We start from the raw sequence: 24274 nt of genomic DNA on the forward strand, positions 1-24274 counted from the left end.
AACATTGGCGCGGCCGCCTACGCTTTGGATGCAGATGGTGCCCAACAAGTCGAGTGTGTCATTTGTAAAAACGATATAGAATCGAAACCGGCGTGTCCAATGTCCTTACAGGTGAGACCCAACAGGGAATAGAACGAGGCTAACCTTTGAGAGAACGATATCTTGGGATAATACTGGCAAGCCTCGATCTCGAATAATATTGGAAATTTTTCAAAATCTTTTTAATAATCCAATTGAAACGAATTCTTGCATATCCTCTTTGTCGCGAGACTAGAATGCCGTACATTCATTAATCGAGAAATATATCATTATCATAACGTACGTATGTACATTTTTTTAATTATATATTCGAACACGAAAATATGATACTCAATCCAGAAGAACTCGTTTAACATTATTAATACTTCATTTCACTCTGGCATTGGAAATTTTCAAAAAATTTTCAAAATCTCCTTTACAAAGGAAGACGTACGAGACATGATTAAATTAATTATATATTCTAATACGAAAATGATCCAGAAGAACTCGTTTAATAGCGCATTAATACCGTAGAAACTCAACATATTCGATATCGAAATATCATCAATTTCTAAAACCGATTTCCATCGACTCTCTACCGTGCCTATAACCTCTTCGCCACGCTAGAGGTTAATACATTCTCGCGAAACTAGGTAAAGTACATACATCTCCCCCGTTCCTTCTCCTTAAGCCGAATTCGTCCAAGGGGAAACGGATAAACGACATCCTGTGCCCTTTCGGTACCGGGCGACACACAACGCTCCTTTTATCTCACCCGTTACATCCGGCCTCACGATGCTACACCCGACCAACTCTGAGAGAGTCTATCTGATCGTGAGTCAACGAAGGTCAGCTGCGCGTCGAGGCGAAAAAAAATGGGCGAAAAGGTCAAAGTGGATGTTGTCGCGAGGCGTACACGGTAGCGGGTGACAGGTGCGGGCGACACCTGCCAGGATTTAAGACGCGCCACACATCGATCGACGTCGACCTACCTAAAGAAGAGTCGCGTGCAATGATAAAGTCCGCGTCCAACGCCTATCTGGATCTCCATCTGCGACACATTCCTCCCTCCCCCCCCCCCCCCAATTAATTTCGTCCGTAATCCTCGATCGTTCCGGCTATGCCTCAACAACCTCGAACATCTCGACGATCGACTCGAGATCTCTCTCTCTTTCTCTCTCCGTTTTTAGAATATCCTATATCGAATTAGAATCTACTTGGAAATTAGATGATCGGAATTGTAAACTTTCCCTCGAAATCGAATATTCACATAGTATTCGGCGACCTTCTTCAAAAAGCTTGGTAAGCTTTTCATTCCCCAAGAATGGCAAGAGATCGTTGGATATTGGCTCGTTTCCGACTAAAACTTTCTTTTGAAGCAGGGGTCGTCGCGTACAAAGGAATCGCGATTTCCACGAAAGCTCGCGTTCCACCATGGTCCACTCCATAAATAACGGGAGCGGCGAGAAATCCAGATCCGGACAGGTCGAACGCGCGCGAATCACCGACCGTATTTACACCACCGCTTTTCTACCGAGAGAGTTTACGCGTACGCGTACTCGTTCCACGCTCGACAATCACGAGATTACGCACGGACGAGTGTGTGCCACGGCCAGGGCCACCCCGACAAAACCCCTTTTTTCCACGGATGAAATATGTGAGACGGGGAGGAGGGACCGACCGCCTCGCGGGATAATTCTGAATTATGTTTGTTACTCGTCTGTTACGCCGCTCTACGCCCAACCGAATCGCGCGCTTCTCCTCCTCCTCCTCCTTCTCCTCCTCTTCTTCTTCTTCTCCTTTGTCAACGTTCGCGGGGCCCCCGTTTCGGGGGTCACCCATTCTTCCTACGTCTCTTACGCACAACGTGTAAGATTCGAAACGTTCGTCGTCCTCGAATAATGCGCCTCGTCGATCTTCGATCCACCTCCTCTTCTTCCTTTCATCCTTGCCCATCTCCTTCGATTTAACGGCCGAATATTTTTGGAAATTCGTGAGGGAGGTGTGGTGTTTCGGCCACGCAGTGATATTTCGAGCGATAAATGTCGACACGATGCCGTCGTTCGATTCGATCGGTGTTAATCATAATTTTTTTCGATCGGGAATCGGGAGAATTTAGAATTAGTCGTTGAAGTATATTTGCCGATTTTGTAAGATGTGGATTATCAGGATTTACGCGCGCGTGTCAATGAGAATAAGTATTTAAATAATTTCATCGATGGAATATATCGGTTTTTTTTTCTTCATCCCGACAAATTTCTCGATCGCTTCTCGATATTACGGAATGTTTATTTTGACAAAGTTTTATGTTTTTAGTTTATCATTTATCCTTTCGCCTTTTATTATGTCGTTAAATTGATTAAAAAATTAATCGACAACAAGTCGTTTCATCATCAATTTCTTAAGATTAAAATTACCTTAAAAATAAACAAACTTCCAGATAACTAATGCGATAATGATGTACATATTTATAAGGGAACGCAATTCAAGAATCCATCTTCCGTTTCAATTTTACTTAATTTTTAATTATTAATCGCGAAGAATTTTAAAAAAAATTAAGGGATCGACGTGTTTATGGAAGAGGAAACACACGGAGAAGTACATCGATGCATAAATTAAATTATCGAAAAAGTGAAAGTTGACACGTTCAATTTAATTTTATCGGTATATTAATTAAAAATGAAAATATTTCAAAAATATTATTCCTTCGACGCGCTGTTCAGGATCTGAAGTGCGATTTACATACTCTATATATGTAGATTCTTATATTCTACATGGAAGATAGGATACAATTCAAGAAGCACGCATAAATTAAACATCAAGAAGCGCATCGATGAATAAATTAAATTACCAGGAAAAAGAGAATTGACGTAACATCCTCAATGTCGATCACTACTTAATTTTATCGTTTATTATTAATCAAAAGTGAAAATAATTCCAACAATAAAATTACACGATCGACGGTGTTGTACGGGATCTAAAGCGCGCGATCTTTCACACGGAAGAGAGAGGCGTACATCCAGAAGCGTGCATCGATAAGCGGATGAATTAAATTATCGAAAAAACGGAGGGATTCAACTACACGTTCAATTCTACTTAATTCTCTCGGTGTTAATAATCAGAGAAACGAAGAAGAATTCCATTCCTGAACGGAAAAGAAAAGAAGAAAGGAAAAAACGAGCGATTAGATTAAATTAAATCGAAGAAGAATCGACGGCCGTCGATCTCACTCTCTCAATATTAATCGAGGAAGTAAGAAGTGAGAAAGTGTTCCGAGCGAGAAAGGATCCGCGATGTTCCACGCTTTCTTCGTGGAACAGGAGATGCATCTCGATGCATCTTTCGATCCCTCCGGTGGTGGAGGATGGCCCCTGAGAAGCCGCGTCTCGTCTTCCCCCGTGGCGGACAATTATTTAAAAGGGGGAGGAGGGGGAGGGGGAAGGCCGAAAAATCGAGAGGCGAACGAAACGGGACGAAACGAGGAGAACGAAGGAACGAAAGCGTGGCGGTGGGAAGTGAGCCGAGGGGGGAAGGGAGGCCAGAAGGCAAAACGAGGAGTTTTCTGACTGGCAGCGAAGAACCGGAGGGAGCAACCGGAGAAGAGGAGAAGATCGGTTCGAGTCTGTGTGAGAGAGAGAGAGAGGGATAAGAAGGAGGAAGGGGAGAGAGAAAAGAAGAGAAAAAAAAAGAGAAGAGGGAAAAAAGAAGAGAAAAAGAAGAGAAAAAGGAGAAAAAGAAAAAGGAGCACACACCACCACCCGCTGGGTTGGACGAGACGCATGCGTGCGATCCCATGGCGTTCCATACGGCTATCCTATCCGTCCCTCTTTCCCCTAGATTTCCTTCCCATTTATTAATTCCCGCGGAAAGTTTTTGGTGTTTTTTTCTTTCTCTCTGTTCTGCCTTGAATGACGTAATTTATTAATTCCATTCCGGGCTTTTTGAACGGAACGAAATTCATCGCGTTCGACAACTCGAATTTATTTATTTATTTATCTTGCTCTTTTCGTTCGAATTATGAAAATTACATACTTGAGATGATGTGATGATATTTCTTTTTTTTTTTCTAAATTCTCGATCAAAGAAGCAATTCAACGCAGTGAAAGTAATGAGCTTGATAATTTTACGACGATTGAGAATATTCGAGAGGGTGGCATTTAAAAGTAATGATATTCAAAGTATCAAATCTGAAAAGATAAATCTTCTTTTCTCTCCTTCTCATCGCCTTTCTCCTTTTTTTTTTTTTTGTTCCTCTCCCAATCTCCCTCTGTTTCTCGAATTTTCTAAGTCGAACTTGGAATCTGGTTGTGGTGAAACGATTGGAAAAAAGATGGAAGGCAGAGGAGGCCGGTATCCCGATGTATCGTCGCGACATCGTTTTTTCACGTTGGACCTTTGGCTTGTTCTTTTTTATCGGGAACAGGATAAACGACGCGGTTGCGTAGGACGCGGGGAACGGCTTAACTCGTCGAACGGATCGCGAAAGGACGATGTCTAGATAAAAAAAAGAAAAAAGAAAAAAGAGACATTTACATATTCCACGAATAGTTGTCGTTGGAAACTTGATGCTACCCGGTCGGTTTCTCGATATTCAAATCTTTCACGCTATTGTTGCAGAGACACAGAGAGGCCACAGAATATCTTCTTTTTTCTTCTTCTTCTCCGACCAAGAATAGAAAAAAAGAAACTTTTCCTTTCGATCTCTTTTCCATTCTTTCTTTTTTATCGTGCAAGATAAAATTGTACTTTATGACATGAGAGTTTATACATTGTAGCGAATTTTCTGATAATTTTATTTTATCAATCACAAATTATATTAAATACTGCAAATATTAGCCTTATAATATCGAAATCTTTGAACATATCTCATTAAGATATGCAAATATAACTTTTCTTTCGACTATTTAAAAATAGAACGTAAAAGTGAATCAATAATTTTTTTCAGAATTTCTTGCACGATGTATAAACATATTACATCATCTTTGAAATATCCTAGCAACGTGTCATACCATGAATCGAAAAAACAGCATACCATCAATAATAAATAATTCCCTTTACTTCTTTTCTTTAGACAACAACAAATATTTTCTCCGAATCTCTATACGTGTGATTTCAAAATATTGAACTACCATTTGAACTACACCAAGTTCAAATTTTTTTTCTCATTCGTTTTTTTTTTTCCTTTTTTTTTGCAAAAATTAAATAAAATTACTGAAACTACATCCTGAAACTACCGATTCTATCTTCATGGAATTACGTGAAAACTGTCCACTCGATCTTTCGCCCAACCAAGGAAATTAAATGTTGGACAAATGTTTTAAATAATAAGTAGCAAATATTTCCGGGGATTTATTCCACCGATGCGTACCCGTTGCAACAGAATATTATTTATAGAGGCAGAAGCACGGCCGAGATAAACTTTCTGCTCTTTCCTATCTGGAACACTATTTTACACGCGCGGGACTGAGCGCGACGGCAGAGTTTATTCTAATGAGTTCAGCCGCGGATTGCAATTTTACACGGATTTACATAGATATATATTTTCGAGGAAATATATCTTTATTTTAATTGCAGCGACAACCGGCAGCAAGATTAAATAACGGAGAAATTGGGGCAAGCAAGATTCGCGATCGAGATACGGAAATGATTCGATTCTTTTTTTCTTCTTCTTTTTATTCTACGAGTAAAAACATCTACGATATTCAAGGTGATGAAAGATAAGTGAATAACCGATTATTAAACGAGCAATAAAATATCGTAAAATATTATATTTCGATTTATTCGAACCGAACGTTCTCGAAGGGAAAATTATAATACGAGTGACGAAATTTTTATTAACGCTACTTGACATTTTACGCTCTTATTTATCGATAATCGATCCGTAGCTTAATAAGATTATTTCAAAACTTGATTCCAATTTCTCTCGGAATGTCGCAAACAGATAATTGCACGAATAATCCTTCTTAAATTAACTTATCAGCGATAATAATAATAATAATAATAATAAAAAGAAAAAAGAAAAAAAAAATTCCTATAAAGATTCGGGTATTAAAAATTATTTGTTAACGAATGAAAATTGCGGTGAGCATACGTACAAGATCCATCTGTCAAAATTAAACTAGAGAAAAATAGCAAGAATAATCTTAACCGATGGAGAGGATGGAAAGGAGCGAAAGCACAAAGGGATCGTACGCCGGCAAAAATCTATTCCACCAGCGTGGAACGTGGTCCCACAATGGCGAGAGAGAAAAGTTATCCCTTTCCCTACGCTTCGTTTTTCCACTTCATCCCGGCGGAGCGGATTGTTGGCCGTGATAATTTACGACATGGCAATGGCCGTGACAAATCGTGTATGCAAACATTGTAAGGAGGCAGAGCTCGATAAAAACGGCACCACCTCTCTGTTCTCCGTTAGATGCAATAAAACCGAACTAAACATTTTTCTCACTCTTTCACGGGACGCACAATGTCTCGTCACGGCCGTGTCTTTGGTCCTGAGAATATCGTCTTCGACCAGTCGTAAAGCCGGCGAGATGCAATCCTAAATGCCTTGAAATCCTTCTGTCACTGCGAAACACGTAAACACTGACTTTTTTTTTTTTCCCCTTTTTTTCACCGTCACAATGGCGAGATTCGATCGCGGATAATTGGCGTTGTACGTTTTTTTTTTTTTTTTACGCGGCCGATTGTGAAATAGAAATTTGAATGTAATCATGGAATGATCGATAAATATCACGATAAACATTATTCAAAGAATGTATAACAATAAAATATACTTTAAACGAAGGAGATTATTACGTATATGCATGTGTGTGCAGTGAGAATTTTCGTTACGAGACGATATTCGATATAACTTTGCATCAACACTTTCTCGTTTCAAGTGAAAAAAAAAAGAAAAATATATTCCTTCGTCAAAATTGCTCGATCGTTGTATACTGTTACCATCGTAATAAAAACGAGAAACTCGTCTCGCGAATCAATAAAGTTAACAAACAGCTTCGAAGAGCTTCCCAATCGGAAATTGAAAGATCGGTCGTCCAGATGCAGTCGGCCGGCCAGCTTTTTCAATCGATTCCGCTTGATTAATAAATAGATACATCGCCCGCGGTATCGATTCCCTCTCCTATGCCAACCATAGTTTGCGCACGAATCGCAAAACCGGAAAAAACGTAACATTCTCTCTCTCTCTCTCTCTCCACCCTCCACCCTTCCCTTATCCCAGATTTTCGTCGCGGATAAACGCTGCCGTAAAAAATGGCCAGCTAATGGAAACGATAACGGGCCACGGTTGAAATTAGCCGGTCGAGCGAATAAAAACAATTATCGGGATAGCGCAGGGGCTATCGCACGGTTACCAACGAAACGCGTGCTTCGAATTATTTATGGACTCCGCTTCGCTGTTCCGCGCTTTATTATCCTCCCCCTCCTCCTCCTCCTCCTCCATGCAGTGTACGAAAAGAATGGAAAAGGCGTTGGAGAGGGGAGAAGGAAGAACGAGGGGGAAAAGGAAAAGGAGAGTATCGGTGTCCCGACATCGGGGGACTAATTATTATCTCGTCCCCGCAGATACACCTGTAGAGCTTCGAGAAATCGCGCCACTTTTCGCCGAATGAACACGAACCAACGCTGACGCTTCTTCGTACTATTTTATTTCTTTCACCCTTCTCTATTCCCGCTCTCCCTTCCTTTCGAAAAGAATCGTCGCCCCCCCTTTTTTTTACACCGTTCCAAATCGTTTCGCTTCGATTTCGTCGAAGGCACCGATCTTCCGCGTAGATGGCGCCACGCATCATTTAGAGTATTTACGCGTCGTAATCGCTTCGAAAGTCTCTATTAAAGGGATCGTCCGTAAATTTCGAGTCGAGACATCGATATGTCTCTCTCTCTTTCTCTTCGTGGCAACACGCATTGGAATATTGAACAGTAGAGGAATGCTCCCTTAACGTGGAATATTCGAGAACGATGCGTTGAAAATAAATCTTTTTAAAGAAGATCTCACGGATCATCCCTGCGGCTAATCTTTAAAAGAAAGGATTAAGACGGGAGAAAGAAGGAAGGAGGAAGCTCGTTTCCAAAAGCTCCGCTAAAAGATTGCTCGCTAAAAGAAATTTTCACCACGTTTCTAACTCAATAACGCTCCTCCATAAATTATCCTGATCGGGCATCACCAACACCCCTTTACGGATATCCCCGATACAATAACCCTAAACCTTCGACAACCACGGCTCCATTAAGTTCTTTATTTTCGCATATAATCGTCGCCACGCTCTCGTCGTCCACCAACCTTCTCTTCTCGCGCTTCTCGTCCCCGAATTTATGCTAATTACGAATCACGGATAAAGCAGGCAGCCCTGGCCGGTGATTCGAACGAGTCACCGGCGTTGCACCGACTCGAGGAGGAGGAGGAGGAGGAGGTAAGAGATGGAGAGACAGGGTCGGTCGAGTCGGTCTTCTACATATTCATACGGGATTAAAGTCGGATCCTTGAAAGGGGAAGGGGAGAGCGAGAGACAAGGAAAAGGAGAGCCGTTGGAGGAGGCCGTTCCGATTATTCATGGCACTGTGGAGCACCGGGGAGTGAAACCCGCACCGGTTTGTTTGCGAGGGAAACCGGCGCGCGTTCGCCGATTCCGTTGTTTACTCTTTCGCCTTCCGCAGATAAGATTCGTTTCCGGTGCTACCCGGTGCTCGGATTACCAGGCTGGAAAAAAAAGAGAGAAAAAAAGGGAGGGAGGGAGGAGGGGGATATATAGGGGCTGGGCCACGACTAATCAATTCTGAGAGGAAATCCTGCGAGATACATCGCGTTCCCGCCATTTTCTAGACCATTCTCTGGTGGATTTCTGCCGCTTTGGTTTTCGTTTCATGATTCGAACTATTTGCGTTGGCAGGTGGTTGGAACGAGTAATGGTCGAGGAATACTTGTACAAATTTTTCTTTTTTTTAATTTGTTTTAATCGAGACGATATATCTCGTCTCTTTATTTTGAGTAGACAATTTAAATTAGATCCTCGATTATATAGATAATCGAAGGGCGTTATTAAAAACACGTTACAAAGAAAAAAGAAAAAGATATGCGAGTATAAAAAATTTTTCAAACATCCTCAGGCAAAACGTGAGAGAGGAGGATCGGCACGTTCAATCGGTGGATCGAGTTCGCTTCACCGGGAGCGTGGCACGCAGCTGATGAACCAGATACAAGAAGCGACATCCCTGTCTCGTATTTCTCACGCGTGTTCCTCCCAGCCATCTTATGATTAATCGTCTTCGAATATTCGAAGGGTCATGCGCCTACGGATGCGCCCCTCTCCCTGTTTGCCACGACTCAGGGGTTGCTTGCTCCTGCTACTCTTCTCCTGTTTTTTTTTTTTTTCACCTCTCCTTTCTTTTCTCTTTTTTTCTTTCTTTTAAACGCGACAAACCCATCCCTACCCGTCCTCTTCCACCGCGGAAGACTTTCAATTCGGTCCATGTTTCACGCGGCCGGTATTTTTAAACAAGAAGCAAGAATGAGTAATGGCGATTGCCCTCCTTTTCCCTTTTACCCCTAAACCCTAAAGAGGGCTCCGGATGTAGCAACGTGTGCAGAACCAAACAATCTCACACCGAGTCGGATTCGGTTTGTGTATCGACTCGTTCGATAATGAAAGAGACGTTCGAGAGACCCCATGTCGAAATATTTTATCACCGGTAAGGTGAAAAAAAGGTGGAGAAATTTTGTAACAACCGCGTTGTACGAAAGGTAACGCGAGTGTCGAGAATCGTATCGAAATTGTTCGAAGAAGAAATTAAAAATTCGTCGGCTGCACCGTGGTGGATCGCTTAGAACTTGTTGTAATCCGATTTTTCAGTTGTATAATTATTTATTTATTTAGAAACTTCAATTTTTTTTTTTTTTTTGTTGAAGAATCAAATCAGAATTCTTTCACGAAATTCTTCCATTGAAATTTTACAAAGATTTTGCAAGAGGCTAGTATCGATCCTACTCGTGATTGATTCGGAAGATAGAAAGATCAGCTATCGTAGAAAATCACGATGAGAATCTATCAAAAGAAAAATAATTATAAAATTGAAGTAAAGAGAGAGACACTGGTCTTCTTATTATACCTGAACGTGGCCGATGACGTGTCATGAGCACGCCATCCGCGTGCCACGTATATCCTTGGAAAATATGACTTCGTAATAGGATTAGAACGGGTTGCAATTCAGATTATAAATTGGATTATGGTGTACCGTTAATCGCTTTAAACGCGCTACGTGTCCTTGTGCCATTGTAAACGTTGCACTTCATCCCTTGTTATTACGAATTTTCAACTTTTACCTGGGAAAAGGTCCTCTACGACCGCGTTGGCATAAAGTCGAGGATTTTCCAAAAGACCATTTTTACAACCTATCGTTTACAAGAGTTAACCGCTAGCTTTTCACTTTCTATTTTATTTCTCAAATACACTTTGAATTCGATGAATTTTAACCACCTTACCAAGCAAAGAGGGAACTTGAAAAATTTTAGAAATTCAGAAGAAAAAAGAAATGTTACTTTTCTCATTCGAAAAGTTTTCAAAAAAATTACTTATTGTCTTACTTTTTATTTCCTTAATTCTATTCCTTTTTCTTTTTCTTTCCTACTTTTCTTTCAGAATTAATTATCGAAATAATACTACCTTCTAGATTTTCAAATTTCAGAGAGTTTTAAATTTAAAACTTCTTTTTTCTGTTTTTATGCAAAAAAAAAAAAAAAAATGTAAAGCAGGAATCGTTTTAAATTTTTGTTCGATCAATTTCGATGATTGGATGCAACATTTATAATATCAATGATTCGTGAAATGTAGACCGCGAATGTGAAAAAGAGGTTTGAAATTTCATTACGAAAAATATAATATAAAAATGATTAAAAACGGATACTTTTCAAATATCTCGATACTTTCCATCATACGTATCTCGAACGCAAAAGTTTGTCTCGAAATTAGCCAATTCCTATATCCACGATTCCTTCCCCTATTATTGATCGGCCTCGTTATTTTCAACCGATTATAATTAATAATTCTCGAAATTACATATGGAAATTGGTGATATCCTCCGATATCCGGCTGCGAGAGTCCACGCAATTATTTACACGGCGTGATCGGATTGCTGCATTAATTTTTCGCCGTGACTGGTCGAATATAATTTGTCCATCTCTCTCTCCCTTTCCCCCCCCCTCTCTCTCTCTCCCTCTTTCTTGGCCAGGTATCTTCGATTGGAACTCGAGGAATTCCTAGACACAGCGACGACGACGACGACGACGACGACGACGACGACGACGACTTTGTTTTCAACAGGTGTGCCCGTTTCGTCGGTCCATGGAATTATGAAGTCTCGAACGTGGCAATCGGTAATTATAGGTTTCCCCTCGAAACCGAGTTCGAAATGAGAATACCGTCCCTCTCGTCCCTTCATTATACGAATCGTTTTTAGATTTTCAACCGTTTCACGGATTCCTCTCGGTCGAGAGGATAACAGAATTTTAATAATCGTTTCTGATCTCATCGGTGTCTATACGCGTGTATACGAATCGATACGGAGGAAATAACTGCAGAACAGATTCGTTTCTTTTTTTCTTCACGATGGATGAATTTAAAAGAAAGAAAGAGGGACGAATATGCATGAATTTCTTAGGCGAGGAGGAATTTTACGGAAAGATTTCGATCGACGATTACCATGTTAATGAGCAACCGCGACACGTTACATCATGCCAATTCATATTCGACGCGATTCTCGATGTTTGGAATATTAATAAAATACCTCGTTTTCTCTCTTTTTTTTTTTTTTTTTTTTTTTCATACCTTCGGATATTGGACGTTGAGTATATTAATAACAAGAGTGATATACGGGAAGATTCGATTTCTTTTTCCTTTTCTTCTTTTTTTTCACCTTTCTTCGCGCGTAACCACGAAGACTTTTTTCAATCTCTTTTCCTTCATTTTACGCAATTGTTCCACTTGATTTAACTTGTTGCCCGAGGAAATTCTCCTCGCTTCAAAAAGAAAAAAAGAAAAAAAAAAAGGTAATCTCGATCTCGTCGCGAAAAAGAAATGGAAATCGGTGGTGAAAAATCCGGGGTTAAAAATAGGGAAGAAAATTGAAAATTCTTGGAGTTGGAAGGGAAGCGGGGGGGAGACGAGATATACACCGATAGGTCGTCGAAAGATCGCATCCGAGGTCGCCTGCGCACGACTTCATAAAAGGATACAATGGGACGAGAGGGGAAGGGGAGGAGGGGTGAGGGAGAAGAGAAACAAAAAGAAGGTCGCGGGTTCGGAGAGGGGAAGGGAAGAGAAAGCAGCGCGATGGGGATCACCCGCAGGGACGAATAATGGCCGGCAAAATGCGGTGGGCCACCCCTTGCCAAGCTTTTTGAAACGGCGCGAGATCGGTCTGGCCGCCGAGGAGGGTTGGTCGGGGCCGGTTACGGTCAAGATTTCAGTTTTAAGCGGGCAAAGGTAACCCGCAGCCGTCAAATGTGGGCGGACGTTTCACCTGCTGTCACGGTGGAAACCTACCCTGCATTTGCACCACCAGCCTTTGGATTCTCACCGATTCTCTTTCACCGATTCTTCTCTCCACCCACCTTGGGCCCCATCCGTTACGGTGCGAGGTTTCGAGAAAAATTATTTTCCTGCATTGTTTATTAAAACGATCTCTCGCGTGACGAATACAGATCGAAAGGATCGAAAATTGCGGGATTGTTTCGTTTCGTCGGGAATAGCAATTGCTTGTCGAAATTTTACGCAGGTACATCGAAATGAAAAGAAGGGAAGTTATCATTCGAGGGTGTTTAATGGTATTGTATCGAACATTGACCACATTGCATTTTATTCATTATATATATATATAATCGTTTAAATGCAATTTTAGAGTTTCCACGAATCGTACAAAAGGAAATTATGAATCGTAAAAAAATTGAATCCTCGATGATTTACGATCCATCCATTTACAGTTACTTTTAACCAGGTTGTACCGTTTATTATATAAGGCCGCTAATATTTTAAAATCCTCGATTTATTACGGTAGTAGTCTCCTATAACCAATATCCAATTGCGTTAACTCGAGTTGAGTGAAAGGGGTCGTTTCCTTTCTTCTTTCAAGAAATTCTCTCAATGAAAAACTTAATGGCATTGCTCTCAGGAAGAAGATCTGAAATTTGTGACGTCATCGGGGTGACGCTATTCCTTTTCTTTTTTTTTCACCGAACAATGATTAATGATACAGTCAGTGTACCAGTATTGTATTGAGCATTGTCATCGAATCCTCGAGGATCGACCCAAACAACTCCATTCATCGCGTTTCGCCAAACCGTAAACTACTTGTCAGATTATAAATGGATGTTTAACGATCGCCAGCGGGGTTGCTTACGATTCGCTCGCGACTCCCGTCAAAAAATCCGAGTTTAGAAATCGCTATGCGACGACTGGAACTCGAAATTCCAGAAATTAGGTTCGAGTAAACGAGATTAACCGTGATATATACAGTTGTGTTAAAAATCAACCGAGATGTTGGGAGAGAGATTTTTTCGTGACTTTATCGAGGGTAAAATAAATTTCACTCTCCTTAATCAAAAAGAGGAAAGAGCGTGCGCAGATTTTGATAATTTTGTAAATTTTTCTAACGAAGAGAAGAATCGATTCGTAAGTTTAAAAAAAAAAAAAGAAAGAAAGAAAAAAAAATATGTAAAGAACGAACAAAGTTGAATTGTTTATAAATTGTAAATCAGAGGGAATTTCTCCTAAATTATATGCTATAGTGTAATGTTGTTTATAATCCGTGGAAAAAAATTCAAATATACCGCTGTAAATTTTTAAACAAACAATTCCAATTTATAATCTGTTGATTTCACAAGGTGATAAATATCGCTCATAATCGTTATTTTGTACATTTTAGTAACGTTCATATATTATTACCGCAAATCGACCGCAAAGTATTCGAATTCTTACGAGCGTTAATGCGAGTAATAATGCGAATATTACGAGCGTAATTGTGCTTATAAGTAAGTGGATGGCACGTATGAAATACAGGTTAAAAAACCTATTTATACAGAAAGATATATAAAAAATTTATATTTCAACGATTCTTGTCGTAGCTGCGTTTCAAATTTTTCTTAAGGGACGATTATCACTTTTTTACGTAATAGAAATAAGACATTCGAATCACTTCGGTTATTTTAATAGCCATTTTTATTCGGCCCACCAATGGCTCGTAACGTTGAATATATCCACTTTCTTTTTACTATAATCGTATCTACTTATCTCCTTCGAATTAATTCACGGATAACGTGATAAAGCCTACGATATTTTCAAAATGAAATTAGAACATAGAATATAGAAGACATTCGAACAACGATTGACAATAATTGGACGTTGACGTTCCACATCTTCATTATTTATACGGATGAACTCAAAATCGGCCCCGATAATCGATCGATCAAAAATTACGCGAAATCAATAATCCTCGTTAAAAAAAAACCAACACGGATCATCCTCCAATCTTCGATTTTCGATTTCCACCGATTTTTCTCGTGAAACTGCCACTCACGCTTATCTTCCCCCTCGAATTATTACGATTACGAATCACGGCGAATAAACTCGATACCAATAATAACAACGACGCCGAAATGGCGGTCGGCGGGCAAAGTTTGGTTAACATTCCCCGGCAAATCGATGTCCCTCGCCCCGAGAAGTTAATAATAATCGTAGCCTCGAGGATATTTCCCGCGTATGCAAATACCTACGAGAGAGGAGTCTGTATCGCAATTAGAGTCGCAGCTGCAACCGCTCGTCCGCCTCGTAACTCCCTTGAACATACGTCGCCGTTCCGAGTAAACCAACCGAACACGATACCGCCAGGCCCCCTCTCTACTCCCCTTTCTCGAACCGGGTAGAGAGAGGAGGATACTTTGCGTACACACGTTCCGACTAATGTGTTAAGTGACCATACGCGCGAACCAGAGAGAGAGAGAGAGGGAGAGGGAGAGGGACGAATATGCGCCTTTATCATCGATTTAGTTGACTCTGATGGAGCTCGGCCGAACACCTCTCGAGATTTAATGACGATCGAGAGGCTCGTCGCCGATCTCCTCGACCCTTTCAACTCTGTGGGATAGATCCACTGGCGTGTTCGTTATTTTCCGCTATTTTCGTATCTTCCTCTTGTAGATAAACAAGAACTTTTAAGTACGACGATGATTCAATTTGTAATATAAGTGAAATTTCTTTCGAGGAAAGAACGATCGAGGATCCCCTCCTCGATTCTCAAACGAGAAATAATTTCGAACGAGGCGGCTACTATTTCGATTCCAATTATCAAATCTCTTTTCCCCGCTACTTTTTCACTTCCCAATTCCCCTTCAATGAGCAGGGGAACAGCAAGAAGATCGCAATCTCGCGAGACCTCGAATCGCATCGAGTGTTCGCATTGCTCGCTAGTTACCATACCCCCCCCCCCTCCGACCCCCTTTTCCACTATTTGCAACCCTATCTAACGCCGACTCGAGCGTAATAACCGACTCGAGGAGAAGAGGGCGCACAGGGAGAGGAGCAAAAGGAGGAAACAGGGCGTAATACGTTCCGCTCGTTCTCACATTTTATGCTTCGTTAGCGTGCATTTACAGCGGGTCTCGGCCTCGCCGTGCAAACCGACACCGGTTCCCAGCCGCACGGTGGCACGAGGTTGTTGCCGCGGCGTAAAAACAGGCGAAAAATCCTCGATCTCGATCGATATCCTAATAACTTTCTCGGTAATCGCTCCAACGTATCGCGCTTGGCCCCTCCAGGACTCTCGAGAGGAATCCTCGAGAGGAATCTTTCGAGTGGAAACGAGGCGCGAGTTCCCCTCCCCCCCTTTTACGAAGATGGGATGCTGCTGCTCATTTGCGCCGCGAAAGAGGGATGGATGGATGGAGGAGGAGGAGGAGGAGGAGGAGGAGGAGGAGGGCAAGATTCTACCGTGGCCACGTATCTCGGTATTATTATTATTATTATTATTATTATTATTATGATAAAATATTTTTTCGCCCATAAATACACGTCCGGGACGAGAGAGACCCCCGTGGCGAGGCCCACCCGACGCCGCATCGTTGCGACCACGATAAAGCGCGCGCGGTTGCACGTGCGCGCGTTATGAATAAGGAACGACGAAAACCTCTCGCGATTCTTCTCCTCTTTCGAGCTTCGCTCCTCCTTCGCGATAATGAGTTTGATCGCTCGATCGTTTAACATCGAGACAACGCTTTTGGTGGATACTTTTTGGTGTTGATACGAGTTTTTTGGTGAACGAGATGGAATTTTTGGTAAGTGATTTTGATTCTTCGATACGAATCGGGTGAGTAATATTAAAGGATCGGTAACCGACGAGGATAAAGATATACGAGAGTTAATAAAGATTTATTACTGTTTTTTTTGGGGGGGGGGGAGGGTAAAATGTTCATTTTTTATATATCGACGCATAGAAATATTTTCTCTAAAAAAAAAATATATATATATATAACACGTTATGCTTTATTACGGTCGAATCAATGCAACGATATTTTCAATATAAACGATCAAATACTCGAGTATTTGCGTATTTCTAATATCTAGATATATATCCAGAGAATATTATCCATTTTTGTCGCAGCCCGGAATTATGCAGCAAGGAAATTATGAAAACAGAAACATAAAATCACGGCTAACTACGTAAAATTATTCGTAAGATAAGAAACTTATTTTAGTAAATAAATATATCAGGAATAAATTGAAAATTCCACCAATCTTGAGAAATCGTATCTCGGTTTACCGATGAATTACCCATAATTATTCGAAAGTGTGCAATCGGCTCGGTGGCGCATAAATACGTCAGAAACGAATCGAAAGTTTCCACCTTTCCCAAGAAATCGGCATTACGACTCGAGATACGAGGTACGATCGAACGTTTCGCGCTCGGTGTCGCAACGACGGGTCTCATGATCGCCGCGTGACAATACCTGAAATTTCGATTGTTCCCTCCTTTATGCAAAATGATTTATTGCTTCCTTCAACCGTGGTGCGGTTTTGCCCGAATCAGATAAGAGACTGCTAAGATAAAGTCCTCTTTTGCTGTCGTACTTATTCTCTAATACCTCGTTATTACCTGTATCGACCGCTTGAATTTCTCCTTATTATTTCGATTATACATTATCTCTATTCTAGGTAATCACCGATCTTTTTATAGATCGTAATTCGATCAATAGGATACATTTTTGACACTACTTTTTTTTTTTTCCAATCTTCTCGTAACGAAATTCTTAAAAGTTTGAAATGTAAAGAACAACGACTCGATGAGATTCGAAAATCTTTTGAAAGGAAGATTATAATAAAAAGGTATTCGTGGATCGATAAATAAGGAATTTTTAATCGATCGACGAAGCAATACTATATCAATAATCATTTTCCACAATCATCGGCAACAATATTTAAATAATTATTTTCATAATTTCATTCCTATATAATTGCAACCCGAAATGACCAACATTTAAAATATCGCACATCTCATTGTGCTCCTCATAAAATCGATAATATCCTTTTACTCTCGATTCTCATCAATAATCACGATGAGAATCCTATATTTTTTCCTCCCTTCGTAGGCCGACAAAGAAATCATTGTCGCGTCGCGCGAATAATAAATTGCTCGGGAAAGCATCAGCTCTCGAATGATTGTCAAGCGTACTCCATGAAACGTAACCACAATAACTTTCATCGTTTCCATCAACGGCAATGAGAAGCGATGGCAGCGAGATCTTAATTCCCAGAGGATGGTCGCAAATCTCCACGCGGTTTCTCCAAACATCCACACTCGATGGGGATGGGAAATTAATAATTAATAGGAGCGCGTTATTATTCGCGCCGAGGAAATCGTGCGGACAAGCGTGCTCCACGGAAACGTGGCTCGTAACGCCGCCACGGTTTATTTAACCAAAGGGTTTACATCAGACGATCGAATCCGTGCCACGGTTGGCCGAGGCCCGGGCTGGCCAAACATTCGGCGACTCGTGTTTACACCGCAAGTATTTATGGGCCACGATCCGCCCACGAGGAGAGCAGAGTCTCGTTTTCGGAATTCGGAGCATCCCCGCCGTGAGTGGATCGAGAGAGAGAGAGAGGAGTCAGGATCTTCTGTACCGTTTCTGACCCCTACTGCGGATAGCTCGGCCGCGGGATGTCCCAGCGCTTCCAGAACCCCGACTCCTGAAACTCGATCTGCTCGATCCTGCTCGAGGCTCGAGTGATTCGATGTGTCGTAGCTGTGCCCGTCACAAGTGTTTCACGGTTCATCACGGATTGCCGATAATTAAGAAACGATTGCTATTGGGAATTTTAATTTCCCTTTTAAATAGGATGAAACGCGCGAGGACGAAGAAAGAGTTAGCGAGAAATTTGATTGAAATGGAAGTTATAAGGGATTGACAAATTATTAGATCAGATGATCTTAGATGAATAGAAGAGGAAGAGGATAAGAGATTCTATACTCTTCGTTGTTCCATTCTTTGATCAATCCGTATAAAGCTACAAGCTCACTTGTTTCGATAAATGTTTTACTATTACGATTCCATCATCTGTTTCAAAATTCTGTCACAAAATGACAAGGAGATGTTAAAAATTTGATCTCCCAAATACACTGTTATAATTAAATATCTTAAATTATATCGAAATAACTTTTTCTCGAAAAGATTTGCACGAATCTATAAATCTATACATTTTTCTCCCTCTCTTTTCAATAAATCACAAGATGGAATCACAGGATTTTTTCCCAATCGTAAGTCATCGATGTAAAAGCGGCAGTTTTGACAGAATAGAGAGAGTGTATGTAGGGAGGGCGGGGGTTGAGAGATCGGTCGAATATCGCGAGGGAACGGCAATTTGGCTGATGGGGAAAACAGATGAGTTATGTATGAGATAATAGTTGGAAGATGAATGCGACTATGCACGTTTCCAACTATTTGACGCGCGCGTCGACGCGCGTACAACTGTTAGGCCGCGCGCGCGCGCTCGTGTTCCAACGGGCGAAAAAGGCTGGAAAAATGTTTATTTTCGCCCGGTAGCCACCTAGTAGCACGGGCCGAACAAAATTTCTAACGGCAAAGAAAACAAATCACTCCGAATTCGATCTGTATATTTTGTCGGGTTACGCAAATACCCGGACGCCCGCGTTTTCCACCGGATAGAAACGGTCGAATATCGTATCGTTTCGAGTCGCCCGCCCTACATTTTTTCGCGTCGATCCATCACCACCTCCCCCTCTTTGGGCTCGTGTCAAAAATTTTCCGATCAAAAATTTTCATTTTTCCCCGCGAGTTTCGCTGCACGATTCTTGGAAAATTTCCAAGATTCTAATTTCAATAATAAATGCGGATTTGACGAGATATTATGTAATTCTAATTTCGATTTCGGAAGGTTTTGCAGCGGTGGAATTTTTTTTTAAATAGAGAGATAGAGAAACGAGAAATTTTTATATTTCGAAGCGAAGAGTTAATTAGCGTAAGATAACGTTTGAAAATTATCATGGAAATTGTGAAGACGGAAATCGCCATTTTAATTCTCGATACATGGTTAATAAACTATGGGACAAATATTGACGAATTCCTCTGCGTTTATTTCGTATTTTTTCACTGCTGTCGAATCGCTATCTTTACCTTAAACCTCGATGCACCGAAAAAAATCCGAGCAATCGTGATATTTACGCGTGTGAGTGCGTGTCAACCGAATAATATTTAATTATACTATCTCTGTTTGTGGAAAGAGGTTGATAAACGTCAAGGAACCGTTCGTTTCAAACCAAACAAATTTCTACTCCATATTGCAGTTACGTCTCGAATAAGAGGCTCCCTTAACGCATGCTTGAAAATTAAAATTTTCGATATATATAATTACAAAAGAAACAAATTCAATCTTACGTGTCTAAAACTATATCTAAAACTAAAAGAATTGTAATTAAATCCATAGATAAAAGGATTAAAAAACACGAAAGCAAGAAGTAACGATCTAGAAACATCGATCCATCGATCGAAGAAGAAAAACCGCGGCGATCCTTTTTCCACCAAAGCTCATACACCTAGAGCTAATTGATTTGTAAGGAGCGTGGAGTAACGAGGCACGGAATTCCATCCGCTGTGGAACGTGTGGAACATCTAGGTGTACAATAATTGCCGAGTTTCCCGGCGGTACCCGCGTACGCGCAATTATCCCGACTCTGTTTCGCCGCGGGAAGATCTATGGGACAGTTGACGGTGGCTCGAAGGCGAAATACAATCGGCGGGCCTCGCGGCACCGGCAATTATACGCGATTCGCGTAATCGTAAAACGAAACGTTAAGTATGGAGGTTGCGTTATTTCCGAGTGGCGAGGCGAAAACGTTGGAGCGAAGCGTAAAGCGGCGTAAATCAAGCGGAGGTCTTAGAGGCCGGGGGAGGGGGAGGGGGAGGGAAAACTCGAGTGGCCGTGTGCATCCTAATAATTGCGCGTGTCCACGACGGGGAATAATTCACTCGGAGGCCTCTCGTTTCGACCGTTTCGTTTCCTCTCCGCCGTCGCGTATATCTATTCCTACAATGGAGATTCTATCGAGTGTCGAAGTAACAATCCTTGGGAAGATTCCACGATCCCTCTCGCTTGGATTCGCGATACTTGTATACGTTATATATATATATATTTCTTGGATTAGATTGGTCGTAGTTGGATCTAGATCTTTGGAATTTTAGAACTCGAAAGTTGAAAGTTTGATTAAAATAATCGTTCAAAGAAGAAAATTATTATTGTGGTATGCGGCTTTTAATTGGTGGTATTACTATTGAACAGGTAACACGAACGAAAGTAAAATAATAAACTCTTATAAATAATTTATAATCGAATTATGTAATTGAAAAGGAAAACAGTTGGTAATCATAAAAATATAAAATAATATGAATTTCAATCAAGACTTTGTGGATGAGATATTACTTTTTTATATAATGAGCACGTCGTTTCCTGTTTATTTTAACTTGATTATTCAATGTATTTTTTATCTCTAAGCATCTATCGCTAAGGAGTGCCATCTAATATGCCAATGAGTTGGCAATTAGCTATCTATATCTATATCTTGAATATTAAAATTAAAAAAATGTAACAATCAGAAATGGATAATATTAATTTCGATTCAGATAATTAATAATTTCCCTTTCTTTCTTTAAATCCAAGACTTCAAGATTAAAACTTTTATTTCTCTGGGGCTTATTTTAATACGATATATTTGAAAACTTAGCAAACGTAGCATGAGGAAACAGTTAGCATATCACGTTGAACCACGTTGAATTCTTATGGAATATGTTAAACACTTTATAGAGAATAATTATATAAACGTGGAGCATCGAAGAACAGTTTGCTCGACGAAGGCGGATTCATAAACCACCAAGGTCTGCGCTACTGTGACATGATCGGTTCGTGTACCGAAGCGAAAAGGGTCGGCTCGCGGTCAAGATACCAGCTGTATTACGTCACCGGTCACACAGGTGCTATGCGGGTGCTCGGCTACCCCCGAAGAAGAAGAAGAAGAAGAAGAAGGTGGTCGAGCGGAAAGAGGAGTTACAAAGAAGCGCGACTGCGAGAAGTATAACGCGAGCGCGAACAAGAGAAACAAGGTACGCGGATCAGATAGGGGAGGACGAAGGAGAAACAAGAAAAAAAAAAGAATAAAGGAAGAAGTGGGGGGAGGGGGGAAAGAAAAAATAGAAACGACAAGAAGACGAGGACACGACGTCGTCGAGAAGAAGGAAACGAGTGAGCGAGCGAGCGAGCGAGCGGAAAAGAAGCTTTGTGAGCGTAAAAAGACAAGAGACCACGGTGCTCCGCCCCAGGTACGCGAGCAACATGGCCGCTGAGGGACGGATTGGTGGAGGCCAGCCACGATGCCGACGTCGTCGTGACGCCCGCGCTTCACTCACCTCGACTCAAACTCAACGGTCTTCGCTCCTATCGGCCCCTACGGCACTCCTCCGCTTGAAACGGTCGCCGCCCACCCTACGCTACTCTTCCCTCCAATCCCTACTCGCTCCTTCCCCTTTTATTTCATGTTACATATCATGCTGTTCCTCTCTCTCTTTCCTTTTCTCAACCTCTTCCTCTCCCTTTCCCTTTCCTGAACTTTCGTCTTTCTCTTTCTGTCTTTCTTCCTCTAGTCATATCTTTCCATCTCTCTCTCTCTCTCTCTCTCTCTCTCTCTCTCTCTCTCTCGCTCTCTCTCTCTCTCTCTCTCTTTTCTCAAAGGATCTTCTCCGTCGGTAACCCTCTCCACTGTCACCCACGCGATATACGCGACGATTCACGCACAACGCACTCACACGTGTTCAATTGCGCCTGCAATCGAACGATGTAAATTGTAAACTCGTCGATGACACGGGTAATCGCGTAGGAAGATTCGCGTCAAGGTTGCAAACCGTCAAGCAAGGACGTTGTATGGCTTTTTTCGCGTGTACGTTGATTCCTTTTTTATGATTCGGAAGAGTTCTAAAATGCAACGATAATGAAAATCATGGATAGGATTCATTATCTTGCATTTTAAGAGAATCGTTCGTTGTTTTATCATTCGGAACGTGTGATTAACTTTCTGTTATGGTAGTTCTTATATCCGAACAGGTTTGCTTCGAACTCTAGCGGAGATATAAATGATAATTTGCCGAATAGGATCTATGAAATATTGCAAGGAATAATCGTCGGAAGATGCTCGCAATTGCATTCCCGCGTAATTGGTTATCATTCGTTTTTAATAGCGCCGCACAGCGACGATAAGTGGAAACGTAGTACCACGTGCGCGAATGCATATGCGCTGAATATCGATATGCGCATTTAACCTATCATATTATGTAACTTTATTTATTCCATGATGTCATGTTCGCTATAAACGAAACTCTAACATACATGACCGATGCATATTTATATTCTTGCATGATAATGCAAAAATTATTAGTGAAGTCTATTTGTATGCACAATTATATTGTTTTGAAATTACACGAAAATGATTGATTATTTAAAATAATTCGAAAATTCTAACTTTTTCAATAAAATGGTTATTGTACAACTTTGATAAATATCATTATTTTACAAATAGAATACATTCGTTACAGATGTTTTATAGCTTTAAATTGTCTATTATATATCCCTTGAAAATAGCTACAGAAATTAACGTAATAGAGATGATTGACAGTTGAGTCAGCGATTCGTTGCGCTACTCAAACTATCGTGTTAGAAAAGAGAACTAACGAAACACTTGCATAATAATTCATTGTATCTAATACTCAAGATGACAAGAGGATCGTTGCTATTATTAGAGAAACGTAAACACAGTTTCTTAAAGTTACATGAAAGTTTAATATAATTGCATTTAAGAAATACCGATTGTTATGACGTAGTTAATGGACTGCGATGATAAATGTCCACGAAACGTTAAAGTTATATAGTTAGGGCGATAAATGTAATTGAAAAGCTACCTGTTGATTCGAACATGTTCCCCGATATTCATAAACTTTATATAAACAAGTTACGCGAACAACATTGCGAAATGAATATTTGAGAAATAAGAAAGATCATGCATATATCAATATCACAATTAAATAATGAACTCACTCTGTGAATGTCTTCTCGAGCATCGCGATTTCAGATTTGAAGTATGGCGGTTTTTCTTGATCTGACAACGATCTGAAAAATTAAAGCAATATATCATAATAAAGTATTATATTTAAAAAATAATAAGAGAAAAATAGTTATTGTAATTACCTATTACTTTCTATTGATGTATAATAATGATTAAATTATAATTTATAACACTTTAACACTGTAAAAGAACGAACAAAATTTTTTTTGAGCGCGCGACAAACAACGAACTATGACTAAAAGTTTATTAGTAACGCCACTAGAGTGTAGCACTTAACAAGAACACTTGTGCTGCCATCAGTTGTAGCTATAATTAACTAATTTAAAAATTTCTAAAATATATATGTTTTCTTAATTTTTTTTATTTATCTTTTTTTATTTTCATAATTTATATTTTATACTTTAATTAATAATAAATAATAAAAATTATATTATATAGAATAAAATAATCATTTTTTGGCTAATACGATTATTTTATTTCAAAATATCTTTCTAAAATAATTCAAGAGATGGCGTTAATCTTTTATTCTTATTCAAACTAAAGACAAGAAATAATAAATTTGAAAAAAAATTTTTTTATCTTTATTTAT

General features: G+C 40.3%; 1 protein-coding gene across 1 annotated transcript in view; it reads right to left on the reverse strand.

Annotated features, from left to right (window-relative positions):
• The window catches only part of hth (Meis homeobox homothorax), a 479196-nt gene extending 455267 nt beyond the window's left edge, over positions 1 to 23929 (reverse strand). The window contains exons 1-2 of the mRNA XM_086904801.1: positions 23808 to 23929; positions 23658 to 23729 (exon numbers count right to left, since the gene is read on the reverse strand). The gene's annotated coding sequence lies outside the window, so the exon portion shown is untranslated. The remainder of the gene's footprint in view (positions 1 to 23657; positions 23730 to 23807) is intronic.
• Between the last annotated feature and the right edge of the window lie 345 nt (positions 23930 to 24274).

The sequence above is a fragment of the Apis florea genome, unplaced genomic scaffold (assembly GCF_048593485.1).
Source record: "Apis florea isolate Af1SG1 unplaced genomic scaffold, ASM4859348v1 contig_2350_pilon, whole genome shotgun sequence".
Taxonomy (NCBI): domain Eukaryota; kingdom Metazoa; phylum Arthropoda; class Insecta; order Hymenoptera; family Apidae; genus Apis; species Apis florea.